Raw genomic sequence first — 22,387 nt, forward strand, 5'->3', positions numbered from 1 at the left:
TATCTTTTGCTTTGTCTTTCAGGGAATTGCCTCCACAGAAACTATTATTTTCAAGAATAACAAAGCATGGTCCACTTTAACTGAGAAAAACAAAACTGGGTTTCTTAGAGAGAAAAGTCAGGTATTGTGGTGAGGGAATAGGGAACAGACTAGAAGACAAGGCTACAGCTCCCACAGTACTACTCAGTCTGTCCTGTGTATGGGCTTCTAGGACTTTCCTTCCATGATTACATCACTGAGCACTCACAATCCCCCTGCATTAGGTCTTCAGTTATTGTCGCTATTTACTGAATGAAATAAAGACCACTCAGAAGTGGGCATGTAGCTATGAGCAAGTGAGCTGGGTTTCCAGCTCAATCCTTTCTGATTCAAATCATAGGCTCTTAGATGTCCTCATCCTCAACACAGGAACCATTTATCTGTGTTATTCACAATAAATAAAGCCATGAAATAATTCAAATAATGCATATTTTTAAATTTATTTATTCTTAAATTTGCTAAGCAAAGACCTTTTTCATTATTGCAACATAGTTTCAAGGAGCAATTTTCTTCTGCAAAGAAATGATGTTGGGAGGCTGTTGTCTTAGTTGTTAGGAAGGAACAAATGTTCTAAACAAGAAGGCATTATTCAGTAATCAGCATTGCTTAGGACTATCTAGAACATTGATCAAATAAACCAGCATCTACAGAAATGACTATTCACAGTAAATACTTGAGAAATGATTCTCTATTGTTTCCAATACCCTTCCAGCATGTACACAGCCAAAGAACTGGTATATAACAACTAAGTACATCTATATGTTCAGTGCTATAACTGACACACTAATAAAAATTCTAGATTAAGTTTGAGGCAGGAAAAGCATCTAGCTATATATTATTTGTGAGGTGGTGTTAAAAGCATTAGGAAATATGGGCTATTTAATTTTAAAGTCTCCGGTTTTAAGGAGCTCACAATAATTTGCAAAATATAACTTTAAAGCTTAACAACTATACTGATATTTTAATTGTACTGAAATGTGATCTGTATGTTAATAAATAAAGTTGCCTGGGGGTCAGAGCTATTAGCAGCCATAGCTAAAGCTGGGCGGTGGTGGTGCATGCCTTTAATCCCAGTACTTGGTAGGCAGAGCTAGGTAGATCTCTGTGTGTTCAAGGATACAGCCAACATTGGAGACACACGCTTTTAATCTCAATACCAACCACAGAAGACCTGGAGGTCTGTACAGACAGGCAGGTCATGTGGTTGGGTTTACAACCAATGAGAAGGCAGAACAGAAACTCTATAAAAAAAGACAGACACAGAGAGTAGCTCTCTTTCGGAGAGGTAGGACAATAATGACAGTGAAGGGTAAGATTTTTACCTCTTAGCTATTGCTCTGACCTCTTGGCTTTCATCTCTATATTGGCTCTGTGTTTCTTATTTAATAAGACGGTTGGTTACATCTACAAGCAACTTTAAGAATATCGTAGAGGATTGTTACACTAGGTTACCCCCATTATCTTGGAGAATAAATTGAAATAAAGGCAGATAACATTCTAACTTTCTCCATATGTCAGCACAGCCAGGTGTGTAAAAGGAGCTCTCACTTGCACAAGGTTTTCCAAGTTGGCCCATTCATCATATCAACACACCAAAAATATTCTTGTCAATACACAATGAATTATTTCTTGTTGAAACGAGGTATTCTAAAACAGAGGTCATGTGATGGTTAATAACATTTTGATAGACTTTTAGAATCAATTAGGAGACACACCTCTGGGCATGTGTATAAAGGTATTTCTTTTATGCCTTTAATTCCAGCACTCAGGAGGCAGAGGCAGGTGGATCTATGTGAGTTCATGGCCAGCCTGGGCTACAGAGTGAGTTCCAGGAAAGGTGCAAAGCTTTACAGAGAAACCCTGTCTCAAAAAACAAAAAATGAAAACAAAAAAATAAAAATAAAAAAAGGTATTTCTAGAGACAGATAATGGTTAGGGCAAGATCCATCCCCATTGTGGTAGTACCACCCTATAGCTATAGTTCTGGGCAAAACAAGAAGCAGAGAGTAAGCTGAGTACTAGCACTTTGTCTCTTTTCTTGTTGATACCGCAAACCAAGCTGCCCACATTACCATGCCTTCCCCACCATGATGGACTGCATTTTTCTCAACCATGAACCAAAATCAACTCTCTCCCTCCCTTAAGTTGCTTCTGTTCCAGTATTTGGTTGCAAAAACAGGAAAAGTAACTAACATAGATAGCTAAAACTGTCAGTGACAGTGTTAAGGTGACATTAAATATGTAGAAAAAGTGGGGAAATTGTTGAAAAATAGAGATGTGAAATGAGATCATTCTTTTGAAAATATTGCTGATGCTGTCCTTTCCAGCAAGTTTCTATTTTCTTAAAGCCCTTGGTCTAGCCTAAGTTTTCTTTAATATAAGGGCTATAATCCTTACCACATTACTGGAAGTAAATATTCAGAAAGAATGCTTTGCAGATATAGTGTCATACAATAGAGGCAAGTGATTCTCTTGCCTTCAATCATGGAGCCTGTCCTCAGTTATTGCATTTAATTTCGTGTTTCTTCTCCATCACCCTGAAGTAAACAGCAGGGCCATCACCCTTCTCTTTTGCTCACTTCTCCCCTCAGCTTTCACACATTACAGTTGGTTATAACCTTTGCCTCCATCTCCCTAACATTTTGTAAATCACCTGCCTACATTTGTGAAAAACGCAAGCATATATGGATGGTGTGGTGGGATTGATTTTCTTCAACTGCCTAATGCCCAGGTTGGCTGTATTTTTCATTTGTTGTATTTTGAATTCAAAAATGTAAAGATCACATATGGATTGTCCGTAATGATGACCTTTATTTAATTTTAAATAAAATAATTTTGTTTCTATTAAAGCAGAAGTACTAGCATTACCTTTGAGCATTGCTGTCCTAAACCTTCGTTACTAGAGCCCTAGCTTCTTGCTGGTCAAGACTTAGCATTTAATTAGCCATTTGCAGGGATAGTTTCAGGTATCTCTGTGCTGATATAACTGTCCTTGTGTAGTTTCTGGTTGACGTTTCCATGGAAGGAAAAAAAAAAAAAAAGGTTCCCACAAAAATGCCTGTCTCAGGATTCTTGGAGAAGGTCATCCCAGACAGACATGACATGTCTATTTGCCAGTGTGGATGGCCTAGCTGACTATTTTTAGAATGGTGGTATCAACCCTTGATTTGTCAGAGAGCTCTGAGTAGGGTCGATGTCTAGTTAGTATTTCTGACAACAGCTCCATCCAGGTTACTGCTTCACAGTACCCCCTGCCAGCAGCGTGACCATCTCCCTGCCAGCCACAAGCTCACTGCAGCTGCCTCCTGGAGCTCCCAGCTGCTGCAAGACAACCCCTGCCAGTCACACCCTGGGGCTCTGCCAGCTGCACTGCTGTCCCAACCTGCCACATGGCTGCCACTGTACCCTGTGTCACCTGCAGAAAACACCTTCAGTGTGTTACCTAAAATTAACTTTTACCCAGAACCTCTTTCCTTGGGGCTCAATGTTTGGCACGTGCTTTAGATTTCTTCGTTCAAAGAGTTCACATATTTTATGCAGAATGATTCTTTGTCTGGCAGGCTAAGATGCTTTCATGATCAGGAATTTGATTTAAATATGCCTGAGCATTATCTTGAACTTAAGATCATCAAATGCAAACAGCTAAATCTGCACTTCAGAATCCAGATTCACACAAAGTACACAGAGTTTTTCTCCTAATGCATATCAGAAAGGCATAAGTCACCAAGAGAAAAGTCAGTGTGAGCATGGGTCTCAAACTCTTTACCAATGAACAACAAACACACTAAATGGAAGTAAAATATGCAATTTCAACGTGCTAAAATGCCAACACCAGTGGGAAGTAATGCTATCTGTGTTTATATCAATATATACATGTAATATGCTAATATTTAAAGCAATAATTCAATAATTTAAAAAGCTCAGCAACTAAAAGTTCATTCTGTGTAAACAGGATGACCTGAGTTTGATCCCTGGAATCCACAATAAATGAGAGAGAACCACATGCTGAAAGATGTCATTTGACCTCTAGGTTCCTACCCTGTCCTGTCCTGTTAAGTTCCTGTCCTGACTTCTTCCAACGATAAACAGTAATATGCAAGCATAAGCCAAATAAACCCTTTCCTCCCCAAATTGATTTGGCCATGGTGTTTTATCAAAGCAATAGTAACCCTAACCAAGACGGCCATGTTTTAATTGGGTTATTTGTTTACTGATATCTAGTTTCTTGAGTGCTTTATATATTGCTCGTTATTAACTTTCTATGGGATGTATAGTTGGTAGAAATCTTTTCCCATTCTGTAGGCTGCCACTTTGTCTGAATGGTGGTCTAACTGGGTTCTCTTAAGAACATCAAGTAAATCTGCATCACCTCTGCCAAGGTCCCAAATGCTGAAAGAGTTCTGAAAGTTACACAGGGACAGTTTATACTTTGACAAATTATCACTTGATTCTGAGTTTTGCTCTTTTTAATCCTATGTTTACATAAAATAAAATAAAATTAATTTCATATTTCTGGACTCTGCCTGGCTCTGGTGACTGTAACTATTCTATGTAAGTTACACGCTAGAGATATCAGAGAAAATTCTCATGTTTAGGCCAATGGGAGAATCACATTGTCTGCCAAATGTTAGATGGTGCAACTGAAATGTTGGCAGGTACCACCACAAAACCCACAAATCCTACTTCTTTGGATCTTTACAGTGGTTGCTGGGCCCCTCTACCTCCACAGGAAAGAGTGAAATAAGTCCAGTCAGAGCTGGGCAACAAATACTGCTCTTTCTGATGATGATTTAGAATGATGTGAACCAAACTCCAGAAAGGATGGAGAGAGCAGCACCCCATCTCTACTTCTTCAGCCACAATCTTCCTGCTTGCTTCTGGGCAGGGCTTCTTCTCCCACTAAGTTCTTGCCCTATATATCCACAAGAAAAAAAATCATATTCTTGTCTGCTCCTTTACCCTTTCTCCCTGAAACATCTGGAGTGAAACAGGGGTGGAGGGATTATAACAGACAATTGCAAAATTAGTATCTGTCATAAAACTACAGTCTTCATGCAATTGAAACTAGTTGCACACACATGTTCATCCACGTCCTATACAATTCTTTCACTTAGTGTCATTGTTTTTCTCTGAAATAAAAATTTCCGTCTCCCTTTGTGTCCTAGGAAACTGCTGAGTTTTCTTTGCTCTTAAAGCATAAGCCCCAGTTTTGGTCCCTGTATTACCCTTGGACAGATTAAAGAAAAATGATGAAATTCAACATGGTTAGTACATACCAAAAAGACTAATCCGCATGTGCTAAAACATCTGCACCTACATCTAAATCTTTGCACGTTCATTGATGATCTATTCTGGCTTTTGCTTCTCTCTGGATTCACACTCCATGGGTTGAAATTCAAATTCCCAAAATATTCAAAAGTGTAGTAAAAATGATGACAAGGAACCAGGTACACAGCAGGAAGTAATAGGACTGTGAGAGCTGGAGAACTGGTCCCCTCATATGCAGCTCCAACTGCTAGGAATATGTTACAGCCAGGCCAGGCATGGGAGGGAGCACATGCCTATAATTCTAACACTCTAGCACTTTGGAGGAAGAGAAAGGCAGATCTCTATGAGATCAAATCCAGCCTAGTGCACATAGTGAGTTCCAGGCAAGGCAAGCTAGGGATACACGACAGGAACCTATCTTGAAAAAAAAAAATTGTTACCAATTGTCTTACACAAAGTTTAGCCACTATTCAGTGTTAAAATTTTTAAAAATATACTTTTAATCTGAGAAACTACCAAAATTTCTCAACATTGTAATAATTACACAAAAATACATGCATAAGATTTAAGGATTATAATTTTAAAAAGCTGGTAAATGTTAATTTAAAGAAAGGAGAATAAAGAAATTCTCTGAGGAAAAGACTACTGCCTCTGGCCACACAGGCTAGGCTTTTCAAGAAGCCTCAACGTTTTCAGTGTTGGAAAATGATGCCATAGCTGGACACTCTTAGCATCACCTCGTCCACCCTTCTAAGATGGAAATCCATGTCACCAATGTTCCTAGTCTGATTGTTTAGTGAAATATTCTACATATGGTATGTATCTAATGATCATCAAAATTATCAAAAAGATAAGAAAAAAATTATTTTCTTGTCTTCAACTCCTTTCTCAATGAGTGAGGATGACTGGCGACTAAGCAAACAAAGAAAACAGGTTTTTTGTTGTTTTTTGTTTGTGTGTGTGTGTGTGTGTGTGTGTGTGTGTGTGTGTGTGTGTGTTATCTCTCTCAGAAGCTCTCAACAGTTCAAGGAAGTAGATGACAAGGAAAAAGATTCTTCTTTAGGTTCTCTCAGCAGAGCTGACAGCTTTTCAACACTGCTCACTTACAGTGTTCATACTCATCATTTTATTCCTTTCAAAGAACTCCTGATAATGCCTGCAATTTGCTAAGTGTCTTTTGTCTTCATACAAATATTAATGACAGTCTTGAAATTTCTCTATTGTCTCAAAAACCTAAGGGATTTATTAGTTGTCTTGTGACTTACATATGAGCTACCTTGTCCTAATACCTATTATAAGTTGTTCAAACTTGTCTTCAACATATACTTAAAATTTAATTATATGATAACTATGGTTTTTTTGAGACAGGATTTCTCTGTGTAGCTTTGCACCTTTCCTGGAACTCACTTAGTAGCCCAGGCTGGCCTCGAACTCACAGAGATCCGCCTGCCTCTGCCTCCTGAGCACTAGGATTAAAGGTGTGTGCCACCACCGCCTGGCTGATAACTATGGTTTTAATGTATGTAATAACGCATACCACAGAACCTAGGCCATTTTAGGTTTTCAAGAAAGCAATGATGAATTTTAGTATTTATTTTAATGCTATCACCTACAATTATTCCTCAGAAATCTAAGCCTGTGCGCCCAGAATACAATTCACTAAATTAACCTGGGAAGCATTGTTGGTGACTAGCATCATTTATTCCAATAATCTGGCCATAATCTTACTAATTCTCTTTTTGTTATGAGAAGAATTTATACAAATAATAGTCACCTTAATTATATAATTATAACTACTTTGGCATAGTGTTCTTTCTAAATACATTTTTACTCAACTTTTGATATATTTTCAAGTCAGTTATCCAATCTAGAATATTAGAACATCATTCTATAATTAGAGCTTATTTAGGACACAAGTATTATAATATTTGGTCAAGAAATTTAAAAAAATTCAACTAAATGTTTTTCAGTTGTTTCAGATAAATAGTATACTCTCAGGAAACCAAATACCTATTGATCACTAAGAATTTCAAAATGGTAGCAACTAAAAACTAAATGACAGTAGTTGTAGTGTGAAAAGCAGCAATAGGAAGAGCAGTTATACCAACAGAAAAATAAGTACTATTAATTGGGTAATTACTATTACATTATTGTCAGGTTAACTTACTTACATAGAACAGTATATATAATCCTTCTATGAGCCCCAAAGAGAGTAATACTATCCCCATCTTATAAATGAGAATTGGGTTTGGGCTTAACCACTTTAAGTAACTTGACCAGGTCTCTGCCAAGCAGGGACCGGACTCCTAGTTGAACCCATTCTAAAACATAGCAGTATCCTGCCTCTCCAGTCTCTCATTATAGGAATGTTATCAAGCGTCAGATTAAGCTAGGTCACTTCTGCCAACACTGGAGATTCAGTGGAAGTAGAAAGTAAAACTGTGTAGTAGACAGTACAGATTGAAGGCTTCTCTTGTTTTGAGTACAAGTAGGATTTAGGGAAGGAGATTTGGCTCTGGGGGTGGAAGCCTCAAGAATGATATTAAAGCCGACAGGAAACAGACCCAGAAACTCCCTACCATTGCACCATAGAGCTCCCAGTGAAAGATAGTCTCCTGGGAGACAGGAAGTGGTCCTCCCCAGAAACTTTTCTGCTAAGGTCTCCATCCTCAATCTCAAAGTTTCAATAATGGTGAGAAATAAACCTCTAACTCAATCAGGGCGATACAGCAGCCAGAGCAGACTAAAACAGGACAATAGAAGAGAGGCAATAGGAAACTTTCCTAAAAAGACTTCATATGTGGCTTTACTTGAAGTGAGCAACAAATAATGGAGCTTTTCAGTAAAAATCTTGACATGACTAGGCCAGCAAGATGATTCAGTGAGTAAAAGTGCTTGCAACCGAGCCTTAAGACCTGAGTTAAATCCCTGGGGCCCACATTGTGGAAGGAGAGAATTGGCTCCTTCATATTATCTCTGACTCCGAACACTATGGCAATCCCTCCCTCTAAAAAATAAATGATAATAACTAAAAAAATAATAATAATTATCCTACTATCTCCCTCTCTACACTCCAGGTTCCTACAATTACATATATGTGTGTGTGTGTGTATATATATATTATTACATATATATATTATTACATATTACATAAATAATATATATGAACTATACAAGCTCAAAATTGTTTCGTAAATACATTTAGTGGGAAAACGGTGAAGAGTTGGAGGAACTAGACACAGAAGGCCTGATGAAGAGGCTGGCTCTAGAAGAGATCATGTCATAGTCACAAAGCTGAGAAGGGGAGGGAGATGGAAGGAATGAATTGTAGAAAGATTGTTGAGGACTGTAGGACAGACTAGCCAAAAGATAGGATAGTGAGCAAGAAGGGGAAGGTGACTGGGGTGTAGTTTCAGTTGAAAACACAACCGATGCCATTGCCAAGGGAATATGGACGAAATCAAGTGCTTCTGGGGTACATTCTGATTCCTGCTTTTCACATGTAGTTAGAGAAGGTCTGAGAAAGGAAAAACTAGATGTGCCAGGATTAAAAAAGATAGAAGGTGGGCAGAGCCTGAGGAGCCATATCTGAGGCTGTCTCCTGGCCTCCACAAACAAGTGCACATGATTCACACACACAAACATGAGTGCCCACACAAAAGATCATGAGAGAAATATTTTGAAAGTTTGGCTAGAAGTAATTAGGCTGTAAGTAGAATGTGAAAGTTAGCTAGGAAATTAATTCAATGACAACTTTTCTCTGTTTGATCCCCTCTACTGTTTCAGAGGCTTTGTAACTATTCTGTCTTTCTATGAGAAATGGAAAATAATAATCCACCTATTTTGTGATTTACAGTATGCAACACATTGGATATTACTTAGAATCCAAGACAGTTGATTCATTGAGCCCTTTCAGCTGGAAACAGTGTGCTCTGTGGTGATTGTTAAGTATATGTCTTACTTCTGAGCTCTCCATGTTCAAAGTCACTTTAACATTTCAACAACAATAATAACAACCTGTGGGTCTGTTGCTCCTTTCCACCCACTCTTCCTGAAAGGAACATCAGGCAGCCAAGAGAGATCTATTTGTTCTAATTGTTTGGTGACCTTGAAGAGAGGAAGCAGGCAGCAAAACTCCTTGTTCCTTGGAATCAAATGATTTCTCATCAAACATCACACCCTTGACTTCAATGCCGCTGAAGATTCTTCGTTCTGCTCACACAGGCTACTGTATACCCTGGGAAAGTCTAGTTCTACTTGCACATTTTATGGTTTATTATGAGATTACAGCTCAGCTCAGCTAATCTCTCAAATTTAAGTTTATTTTTTCTTCAAATGGTGGAACTTCAAAATACCATCTGAAATTGAATACTTGCATGTTATGAGAAGATAATCACAGTTATAAAGGTTGGGCCCAACCTGATGAAATTTACAGCTTTCTTATAAAGAAAACTTATATAAAGGTTGTCAGATCTATTACATTGCTGATATTCAAAAGAATATATGAAATATCTAGGTTGTCTGTTCAAGGACATCTGAAGTGGAAGTTTATAAGAGTTTGGTTCCATGTATTTCAACAGCATATATGGAAAAATAAGAAAAGTGAAATATGGAGGCTATGGCTACTGAGCTGGTGACATTATGTTGTCCCTGTATTGCCTTTTTGGAAGCAGATCAAAGATTCTGATGTATAAACATATTTTTAATGACATTTTTAATTTTTTTCTCCCTAGAGAAAATGAGCTATGTGTTTTAACCTTTGTCGCTTCACTTCATCCACACAATGTAAATACATCCAATTCATAGTCTTGATATTATTTTTAATTCTTAAAGGAGATTTTAAAACACAAGACTCTCAGAAATCACATACATAACTGAACTGCACATAAACCAACCAGATGAAATTGAGCTTCATGTATGTTTTCCACGTGATTTTATCTCACATTTAGAATTCATTTGATGAAGCAGATTTCCATTTACTCAGAGAAGACCTTGAAAGGCATGTTAAAAACACCTCTGTAACACACTAAATGAACAGCATTTTCTCTGCCCACACCCAGTAAAAGCCCGGAGAGGCCTGAAACCTTACTCTGGTGGAGTAGAAAGGAGCACTCAGCCCATCAGGCTTATGAATAATTAACAGATTTTTGCAGGAATAATTAAAACTCCTGCTTAACCTGAGGTGAGGGGGAAGAGCAACCTCCATTATGACATTCACTATCACCTTCTGCCATGAACATTATAGTATCCAGATTTGTTCCACAACTGGAACTCACTTTTAAACTCCATTGTTTGTTTTACTCTTTATTAAGTAAACTTGTAAAATATTTTGGACACTGACTACTGTAATACATCTCAGTCACACTGTTCATTCTGTATGGAAACTGTAACATACAGTCAATAGTAAATTGTAAGGGGAAAAGCAGGAAGTAAACCCCTGCTCTTTGCACCTATAACATACGTATTTGGTGCCGATTATCCAAGTCGACGCCTCTTTTTTCTTCAGGTGTTAATGCGTTCCACTAGAATCTCCTGAAGAATATAGACTTCCTGCTGGGGCAGGGCTGGAAGGTCTCCTTTAGGGAAGAAGCCAAGGAAATGGCAGCTGTGTCTCTAGCCTTGGAGAATAATAGAAGAGATATTCAATGCAAGAGGGTGATAGATTGTCTGTTTGTGGCCAAGTATCTATCTTACATGACAAACAGCTACACTCCACTGTTCAATTTTTTCCATTGGTGGAGTCATGTGAAGAAGTTTTGTTCACAAAATTGTGTACCACTTTCAGGGCTGAGGCTTGTCCTGGATTCTCTATCCCTTTACCATGTGGTCATTGTAAAGGTCAGACAGAAGACTTAAGGATTGTTGAAGTAATATAAGAAGGCTGATCCTTTGGTAATCTTTTCAAGGCAGCAGAGCCTCCTTGAAAACCCTTGTTTAGCCATGGAACATTTACAGTGAATCACTGAGTGTTTTTCCCCCCATAATTTAAAATAGATTGCAATGTCTAGTTTCCATTTGAATTATTCTGAAATGTTGTTGGCTCAACATGATGAGTGAAGTTTCTTCTCCTGCATTTACTAGATGATTACCCCTGGTTCTCTTTGCTATGAGGGATTCTTCATTTTCCACTCTTTTCTGTGGTCTCTGACTTAGTCTTTTGGGTCAGCATTTTCCATCATTCTCCACTTGGAGAAATGCTATCACTTGGTAAGCTCCAACTTCTTTGCTCATACATATGATTATAGATATACACACATTGAACATTATTTTGTTGGCAAAACACATCCCTCCTGCTGTGGATATCGCTCTGTATAAATAAATACTGATTGGCCGGTAGCCAGACAGGAATTATAGGTGGGACTAACAGAGAGGAGAATTGAGGGAGCAGGAAGGGAGAGGGGGAGACTGCCCGGAGCTGCCGCCAGGACAAGCAAGACATAAGGTACTAGTAAGCCACAAGCCACATGGCAAAGTATAGATTAATAGAGATGGGCTAAATATAAGAGTAAGAGCTAGACAATGATAGGCCTGAGCTAATGGCCAAGCAGTTTAAATAATGTAAGAGTCTGTGTGTTTATTTTATAAGTGGGCTCCGGGACTGGCGGGACATGGAGGGACCCAGAGAGAAAAGCTCTCCAACTACACCCTCCATTTAGTACACTTCTAACTTATTTGATTCTAGTCACCTTCCTACGCCATAACTGCACTGAGTAATTGGCTAGTCCTATTGCTCTTTGTGCGCTCCCTGCCCTCAGATTTGTCCTCTCGTCTTAATGTGACATCTTGATACTAGGTGGAACAGTGAGTTCAGAGGCAAAGATACCTTCAATTTGATTTTCCTAATATTGCTGAGAACTTAAGAGAAAACTCTAACTGGGTCCTCTCTGCCCAAAGCCTTTTTTTTTCAATCTCATCTTTGCCTTAAGAGACTCACTTGAAGTTCAGAATCAATTGAACTTAAAATGGCCTCAAGATTACTCCTATTTCTTTTTTACCCCAAATAAAACAGGCCGACTATTTCCTAAGCTCTTCTCTTCCTCACAATTTTTCATCAAATTTATCCAACAATAACCAATAGTCAAAAAATAATGTTCTTTTTTCTAAACCTGTTTTGTGATTTGATATTAGTGGCTGTCCTTATTCAGTTGAAAGCTCTGCCTTGGCCCCAGCCCATCCCTATTCCAAACCCTGCTTCTCTGAGAAAGCTGGCCAAGCCCAGGCTCCTCCCATGGAACTGTTCAAGACTTCACCTACAGGGTATTTAAACTGCCTTCTAGAGAGCAGCCATGTGATTTTTCCCTGTCTCCTCTTCCCTTCTCACCTCTGGGTGCTAGAAAGGTCATCCAGGAATGTTTTGCCCAATAAATTTGATCTTTTATTTTTAATTTTATTTTTAATTGATTTGGCTTACTGAGTCAGCAGAGAGACTTAATATGGGGGTACAGAAGCCTTTCATCTTGGTGGGGTAGCTGGGAAGAGTTGAGTTTTCCCCATTGGCCCTGACCACATGGGAAACCACTCTTCTCCCTGCCCTGCCTCTCTGCAGACTGGATCGGCTTTTGGCTTGGTAAGTTGCCTGTTCCAAGTCATTGCCTCTAGAGATCCAGGACCTCTCCCCGAGCCTGTTTTCAGGGTACTCTGCCAGGATGCAGCCACACCAGGACCCCAACCCATTTCCAGAGCAATGACTGCCTTTGTTCCATAGGACTCTTTTCTTCAGGAGAGGTTCTGCACTCACACCCACTCTCGACCCAAAGCCTGTAGAAGTAGACTCATTGCTGTAGACTTCAAGTTCCAGAAAAGGCTTGTAAAATGGGCAGCTACAGGTCTAAGCCCGATCCCCAAATACCCTTGAGGTGTCTTTTACAAAATCTATTCAAATTGAGGCTCTCTGATACCATATATCCTGAACACTGGATTTCCTTGTGCTGTAAGGCCTGGCCAGTCAAGATGGCCACTGGAGAGAACTTTTGAATTCACCATCCTCTGTGATCTTGAAAATTTCTGCCAGCATGGAGACAAGTGGTCTCAACTCCCTTATGTTCATGGATTTTTAGGTTCTGTGCTCCCACCCTTCCTTCTGTAGCCAATGTCCCATAGCCCAGGTATTGTTGGCTAGGGTCAGAGTGTCTCCAAATTCCCTTTTATCTTGGAACTGGGACCCTGAACATTCTGCCCTGACCATGCCACTGGAGACACTGGCCTCTCCCCTACTCCCCTAAACCCTGCCTACCCATCTCCCTCCTACATTGCCACATGCTCCATTCAGTGGCCAACATTCTTCCCTTCATCTACCCCTCCCCACTTCTTCCCCCTCCTTACCCACATTCCTTGCTCCCCCTCCCTCCCACTGCCCCTGCTCTTTCCATATCTCTTCCCTACCCTTGAATGTCACAACCTACACCTTAGTCCCCATCCACACACTGGCCAACACCCTCTCCCAAAATTCTCTCCAGTGGTGTTTCACACCCACTCTTGGCAGACTCTTGTCTTCTGCCCCCTCCGAGAGGTGGGCAGAACTGAGGGAACTGTTGAAGTCCATGCCCCCTTCTCCCTTCAGGACCACTCAGATAGAAATGTGATTGGGTTCCTTCTCTGTTAATCCTTTTGTTTACATCAAGGAGTTTTGTTATCTTTCCCAAGCCTATGGCCTGACTTGGCATGACCTCTATGTCATCCAGGCCTTTATCCTCACTCCCAAGGAGCAAGATCAAGTTCAGGCAACAACGAGACAATATACAGACCAAACCCATCTACTGGACAGCATGGTCCCTGTGGGTGACGTGGTGGTGGTGCCAGCTGTAGAACTCTACTGGGACTATCAGCCAGGTCAAAATGGCCACCAGAGGAGGGAACCTCAAGGTCTGCTGCCTCCTTCAGATATGGAAATAGTCTCAGACAAAGTTGTTAATTTTGATGAACTCGAAGACATTATGTAGCAAGCTGACAAAAATCTGGCCATTTTTCTAAATTGATTACAAGACACCATGGTTCAATATATTTGAATTGACCCAGCCTTCCCAGAGAGGCCATGGTCCTGGCCACACATTTTATTTCGCAGTCATCATCAGATAGTTAAAACAAAATTTAAAATGTTGAGGAGGGTCTCCAAACCACCATACAGAAATAGGTGAAAATGGCTTTTAAGGTTTTTAACACTGGAGAGGAGGCTATGGTGAGGATGACTCCAAAGCAGCAGAGGATATCACAGCCAAGTAGAGGTACAGGGCAGGCAGATATGACTAGAAAAGGTGTGAGAAAAATCAACCTGCAAAAATGCAGGGAAGTGTTGGAGTCTTAAATGGAAAGGAGGGAGTCCCATCCACCCCCATGACAGAAATTCGCAAGGGAATTGTGGTACCCGAGTGAAAGGTTAAAACAGAAAAGGTAGCTCCTGTGTCTACTAGACACAGGTGATGGACTTACCCGCTACCTGGAGCATTATCCTAGGCTCAGTGAGGGTCATGGAAGTCACCAAGTCTGGGCAGCATCAATCCTCCACCAGGCTGAGGAGTTCTAAGACTAGAAGAGTCTTAGATGCTGGTATCAGTGAGGCTGGACCTCTAAGGCATGGCATAGAGGATGAGCCCACATGGGGGCATTCCAATTTCCAGCGGCTAGGCTGCTGGTAGACTGGTCGTGACTGAATTGGCGGCTGAGAGTCAGGCCAGCACCGAGACCAGCGCCCCCTGGTGGAGTTGACTTGGGCTGAGCTGCAGCAGGATGGAGCCTCGTGGATTTCCCCTGTGCCTCTTGTAGGGGTGCCAGTGGCCTCAAGGCAGCTGTCAAAGCATGGGCTTGCAGCATAGCCTTCTCTTGTAGCCAAGCCTACCCGGAAGACTCAGAAGCCTCGACTCTCAGCCACCTTTCCCTCCTGATTCCCCCTTAATAGCTTCACAAGTTCCTACCCCACACCTTTTTTGTCCTGACCCTCCCAAATCCAGTAGCTCCCCAAGTATGGGATATCTCCACCCTAGTGGTTGCTACTCACCACCAACCAGTCCTAGATCACCTCAAGGACCCCTTCTCCTTCCCTCCCAGATCCTGATTTCCTATTTCTGAAACCCGTTGCTGAAGCTTCAAGCCAATTATTACCAGCCTTTAATCTCAGGGACTTTTAATTCCTGTTGACTCAACTCATTCTGGGACATTCCCATTCTTCCTATGCATAAGCCCTCCAGTGCTGGTCATTTAGTTCAAGACCTCCGCCTCATTAATGAGGCGGTTATTCCAACACACCCAGCGGTTAACAAACTCTACACCCTTCTTTCTAACATTCCTCCTGCAACTTACCATTTAACCATCCTAGACCGCAAAGACAATATTTTTTTTCTATCCCTCTATACCTTGACTCATACTTCCTCTTTGCCTTCACCTGGGGAGGACTCTGATACCCAGTTCTCCAGACAGCTTGCATGGACTGTACTTCCTCGTGGTTTCCAGGACAGCTCTCATTTCTATGGCCAAGCCTTGGCCCAGGATCTTTCCACCCTTGACTCCAATCCCAGCACACTTCTCCAATATGTAGACAACCCCTTTTTCTGCAGTCCCACTCTGCCTCTATCCCAACAGGCCATCTCTTCACTCCTGAACTACTTGGCTCCCTAGGATATTATGTTTCCCCATCTAAGGCTCAGCTATGCTCTCCCACTGTGGTATATTTGGGTGTTCCACTCGGCCTGGGTCTAAGACCCTCACCTCTGACAGGGTCCAAGCCCTGCGGGATTTACAGCCCCTGACCACAGTGGACCAGATTCTCTCATCTTTTTTGGCCTGATGTGATCTTTCCATAACCATATCCCCAACTTTGCCATCACAGGCCAAGCCCCTGTACCAGACAGCCAAAGATACCCCACAGGGTCCCTCACCCACCCAGCCATCGTCTGCCACCATTTCTCTTTACTTTGGGATGCCCTCCTAATGGTCCCTGCTCTAGCTCTTCCAGACCCCACCCGACCTGATTGCCTCTGTACAGATGAAAGGTTGAGAGTGGCCACCAGGGTCCTAGTCCAACTGTCTGGACCTTCAAATTGGGTCATTGCTGTTTATCCAAACAACTAGACCCCACCATGTATGGATGGCAGCCATGCTTGGGAGCCTAACAGCAGTGGCCTAATTTACCTGGGAGGCCCTCAAGATCACCCTATCCAGCCAATCACTGTATACTCCACCCACCACCTCTCCGACCTTCTGAAGCATGCTTCTCTTTCCCTCTGTGGGCCCTCAGGGATTCAGATCTTTGATTTACTGTTTCTGGAAAATCCCCAAATTACCTTGGCCTCCAGCCCTGCCCTAAACCCTGCAACCCTCCTCCCTTTCCCTTCTTCCTCTGATACCCCCTCTCACTCCTGCCCAGAGCTTCAGAGGCCTTACACTCACCCCAGCCTGGCCTCCTAGACCAACCCCTCACAAACCCACAACTCACCCTCTTTGTTGATAGAAGCTTTCTTATAGACAGATCTGGAAACTGCCAGGCAGCATAGGCAGTGGTCACTTCCACTAAAACTGTTAGTGAACTGTCTGCCAATGGGGACTTCTTCACAAAAGGCTGAATTAATCACCTTGACTAGAGTGCTCCAAATAGCTAAATGTCAATGGGCTAACATCTATACTGACTCTAAATGTGCTTTTTTAAATAGCCCATACCCATTCTGCCCTGTGGAGGGAAAGGGGCTTCCTCACTAACAAGGGCACTCCACTCCCATAGTTAATTGCTATGATAATGCTTTTTTACACTGGTTTAATAAAGCTATGATTGGCCAGTAGCCAGGCAGGAAGTATAGGCAGGATAAGCAGACAAGGAGAACTCTGGGAAGAGGAAGGCTAAGTCAGGAGATGCCAGCCCACCAAACAGGGAACAGCATATAATGGCATATAGATAAAGCCAAAGAGCACGTGGCGACATATAGATTAACAGAAATGGGCTGAGTTTAAGTGTAAGAGCTAGTCAGTGGTAGGCCTGAGATAATGGCCGAGCAGTTTTAATTAATATAAGCCTCTGTGTGTTTACTTGTGTCTGAGTGGCTGCAGACTGGGCAGGACGTAGGAAAACTTTCAGCTACAGTTAATGGACTTCTTATAGCCAAGTTCTTGGAGGCCCTCCAGCTCCCTGCAAAAGTAACCATAATCCACTGCTGTGGAAAGGACATCAGTCCTCCAAGGACACAGTGGCCTTAGGCAATGCCAGGGCTGACTCAGTAGCTCAGGACTGGCCACCAGCTCCACTGGATCAACAGAACATATTTTGTTTTTGACACCCTCCTATCAGCCCTGTTATCAACCAGAGGAGAGAGATGAAATGTAACTAGAGTTTTCCTGCCTGGCCCACAGTCGGGACAAATCTCTGTCACCCACCAGTCCCACAGCCACTCAGACCCAACCAAGTAAACACAGAGACTTATATTACTTACAAACTGTATGGCCGTGGCAGGCTTCTTGCTAACTGTTCTTATATCTTAAATTAATCCATTTCTATAAATCTGTATCTTGCCACGTGGCTCGTACCGGCATCTTCACATGCTGCTTGTCATGGCGACAGCTGGCAGTGACTCCTTCCGCCTTCCTGTCCTTTCTTTTCTCCTCTCTATTAGCCCTGCCTATACTTCCTGCCTAGCCACTGGCCAATCAGTGTTTTATTTATTGACCAATCAGAGTAATTTGACATAAAGACCATCCCACAGCAATGAACTCCTGAAAAAAGGGGCCACACAGACAAAGGATGGATGGTTCTACTTAAATATCCACCTCATCCTCCCTCAGGACCGAGCACTAAACATCATTTCAGACATCCATCAAACCTTACACAGAGGCCCCAAAGCTTTTTTCCATTTCTTAGAGGCCCTCTTTGACCCCACCCATTTTTGAGCCTGTCTCCTCTCCCCATCTCATCCCTGGGAGCCAGAAAGGTCACCCTGGAACATTTTGCCCAATAAACTTGGTCTTTTATTTTTAATTCAGCTTGATTTGGCTTCGGAGAGACTTAGTATTGGTGTATGGAAACCTTTCAGTACTTACTAACCATTTTCAGTTACATGTTTACCAAATTTTACCATAGTAAAATATGGATCTCTACCGTTGGCCTCTTAGAGCTGCTCTTTACAGCCCATTTCCCATCCACCACCCACCCACCCAATGGCACACTCTTTAGGTTTTACCATAGCACTAATTACTTTTGGTTTCTGTGCTAAATATGCAAGCTAACAGTTATTACAATCAAAAATTAAGCTTAATGGATCATTCCATTTAAAATCATCCTTTTTGTTTACATCACAGTCCGAGGCATCACAATTGGGTGGGCTACTTCATGTAATCACATAATCAGGATCCAAATTCATGTCATCCATGATTCTGCTATCCTTAGAGTTTCAGAGTCCTCTGCTGTATTGTATCATCCACATTTGGTCTGCAGATAAGAGAAGAGAACATGAGCATGAGGAAGTAAGTCAAGCATTAAGTGCCAGGGCCACTGTACTGCCCATCACTCAGAAACATGGAAGAATTGCAACATATAGCCTAAAGGGTGTAAAGAGAAAGGTAACATAAATACTAGTTCCAGCTGGTGATACACACACACACACACACACACACACACACACACACACACACCACACCACACACAAAGAAAGAAAAGAAAAATGATTTTGAGTGAACAGCTGGCAGTTTCTGCTTTAGCTGACCCCAGTACGCTCTACCACTTAGAACTCAAGCCTGCACTTGAGCACTGATGGAGTTTAGACCTGCCAGTGATGCTCTGCGCTGCGGTAGAACATTTTCTTTTCTGAGTTTTCTTTTTGAACAATCACATTTCTACTATAGGAGGATACTGTAGGGCTATAATAGGAAATTGGAAACTAACATTAATTGGGCAGCATTTAATGCCATAAATTAGCCAGGTGCTGTTTCATTTAACTGTAGCAGCAGCCTTGTAAATTAGGTACTTTTATTGTGTTCCATTTTGACAGGAGAGGAAAGTTTAAGCTCATAAAGCTTTAATTATCTTTTCTCTTCAACCATAGTAAGTCTCAAAGCTAATATGCAAACTGAGACATATCTGACTCCAGAATCCATGTTCTTTTTATTAGAAAAGTAGATTAATTGGAGGTAATACTAGAGATATGAAAGCATTTAGAAAATTATTTCAACATTTTATGCAAGAAGAAAGATATGTACCAGTTCATAATTATGAGGAAAGAAAAAAATGGTAATGCATTTGGGAAATGCATTGAAAGTGTAATAAATAGGACCTGGGCATCCATGGCATGCATGTTAAAGGAAAGAAGATATTTGTCTGTCTTGGCTTAGGAGATGCTATAGAAGCATGTTTATGGGAATAGTGAGTTTAATCTTGGCTATTTTGGTTGAAATGGCTTGTAGTGATATATACCAAATAACAGAAAATTTTGATCTGAAAATAAGAACAAGCAGTGTGGGTATCTTCACATGGGACCATTGATAGAGATTCCTAGACAGCCTCAACTCGCTTCCAGCTGCCCCTTCCCCTTCATCTTTTGCCAATAATGCTACTGTGGTGTCTACTGTGAACTTTGCTTCTCTTGAAATCTCATGCAGAATCTGAGTTTCTTCTCATTGCTCCTGTCATCCGAGACGTACATATGGAGCCATGTTCTTGTTTCTTATTATAGATTCCAGATTATTTTGCCCCTCTAATTCCTAAAAAAGCCTTAAATCCCTTATATTTAGAATGCTCACCATGAGTCCTGCTTATTTCTGTCATCTACTGATACATTCATTAGATTTTGCCCTATAGTGCTATATAATAATTAACCCTCAACCTCATTATTTACAAAACCACTCCTCCATTTTTCAGGCACATGTGTGTAGGTTGGCATTAGCTTAATAAGGTGGAGCTGGGTAGACCTATGCTTAGGTTCAGGCTGCAGATTACTTTCAGGTTTGTTTCACTACATTTGAGGACCCAGCTGAATGAGCAAGCTATAATATTTACATAAAGTTCTTATGAAAGTTGTCAGGCACGCACCCATGATGCTGACAAAAATTCATAGCTCCCTTTAAAATCTCCATACAGAACTAGCATGCATTCATTTATCTACACATTCTATTAGCCAAGGAAACTGCATGACAAAGATTAACATTTGCTAAACAGGAAGAAAATTCACTCTAATAGATCACACTGCTTGTGGTGGCTATTCTTGGTTGTCTACTTCACTACATCTGGAATTAAGTAAAACCCAAGTGACTGGGGATACCTGTGAGGATTTTTTTTTTCTTAATTGAATCATTTGAAGTAGGAAGACCCACTTTTGATCTGCATTTTTGAGGTGGGAAAAATACACCTTTAATCTGAGCCACACCTTCTGCTGGCAGCCTATATAAAGGAAGGAAGACAGAAGCTTCCTCTCTGCCTGCTTGCTCCCACTCTCTCTGACAAATCCATTCCTTCACTGGCATTAGAGCCTTGAGATTCTCACACATACTGAAGACCAGCTGAGACATCCAGCCTCATGGATTGAATAACTGGATTCTTGGACTTTCTGTTGGTAGACAGCCATTGTTAGACTAGCTAGACCACAGCCTTAAACCATTCTAATAAATGCCCCTTTCAGATAGATTAAATAGATAGATAGATAGATAGATAGATAGATAGATAGATAGATAGATAGATAGAGGTGGGAAAAGAGAGCTTCATTCTATAAATTCTGTTTCTCTAAAAAGCCCTGACTAATACACCATTCTATATTTTTACCTCATGGATCTCTAAATCACTTTCCTAGGTTGATTTTTTTGCCATGTATAAAAGGTAGTGAAAGAAACCCTTTGAAAGATTATTTGTTCAGATGATTAATTCTATTGACGACACCTCATTCCCATGATAAACCTCTAGACATTATGACAAGTAGCAACTTCAAGCTTCATATTCTCTGATGACCTGACATTATATGTGTATGTATATATACACATATTATATATATATATATATATATATATATATATATATATATACATATTATATATATATATATATATATATATTTCCATTTTTTTCTACTACTACTTTCAATGATCTGGTATATGCAGAATAATGGGCCCCAAAGATATCTGCTTTTTAATTCTCGATACATTACATGACAATAGGAGCTGAAGGTATAAATGTAATTAAATTACTAATCAGTGAATCTTTAAAACATGGCAATTGAGACGGAGTGGTGTTTCAAGTATAGAGCACACCTATTCATGCATAGATGTGGCCTTGGCTTTGACCTCTAGTCCGGAACATCGAAAGTAAGATAAAGCGAAATAAATATAAAATAAATGTAATGTCCTAAATTATCTGGGTGTATGCAACAATGTCTAAATAGGGAGGAAGACAGCAGAAGAGTCAGAGCAAGAGAGACAATGTCTCCACCAAAATGAAGATGTGTAGTTCTTGTTTGAAAAATGAGAGGAGCTCTTTATCCGAGGAATGAGGGGCAACCTCTAGAAGATAGAAAATGAAAAAAAAAAAGACTCGGGGAGATGGGTCAGTCTGTGAAGAACTCACTGCCCAAGCGTGAGAACCCGAGTTTGATCTCTAGCAAGGAGCCCACTCATCCTCGCACTGGGGAAGTTCAGCTAGGCAGAGCCCTGGGACTTGCTGGCCAGTCAGTCAGGCCAAATCAATGATACCCAGCTTTAGTATGAAATCCTGTCTAAAAATATAAGGTTGCCCCTCATTCCTTGGATAAAGAGCTCCTCTCATTTTTAAAACAATAATATCCAGTTTAGTATGAAATCCTGGCTAAAAATACAAGTAAGGGACTAGGGAAGACACCCAATGTCAACTTCTGGCCTCATGTGTACACATGCCCAAATGCACATATCTGTACACTCATGAACATGTACACACTCGTATACACACACACACACACTAGCATACACAGCAAATGAGTAGATTTCACTCTAGAGCTTCTAGAAGAAGTTCAATCGCACCTTGATTTTAGTCCAATGATAAACATTTCATACTTACAAACATTTCATACTTATGATACTCAAGATTATAAAATTATACTTTTTCATATGTTTGTAGTATCTTTTTATGTCAGCAATAAGAAAGGGCCAGAAT

This window comes from Peromyscus eremicus, chromosome 6 (genome assembly GCF_949786415.1).
Source record: "Peromyscus eremicus chromosome 6, PerEre_H2_v1, whole genome shotgun sequence".
Lineage (NCBI taxonomy): Eukaryota > Metazoa > Chordata > Mammalia > Rodentia > Cricetidae > Peromyscus > Peromyscus eremicus.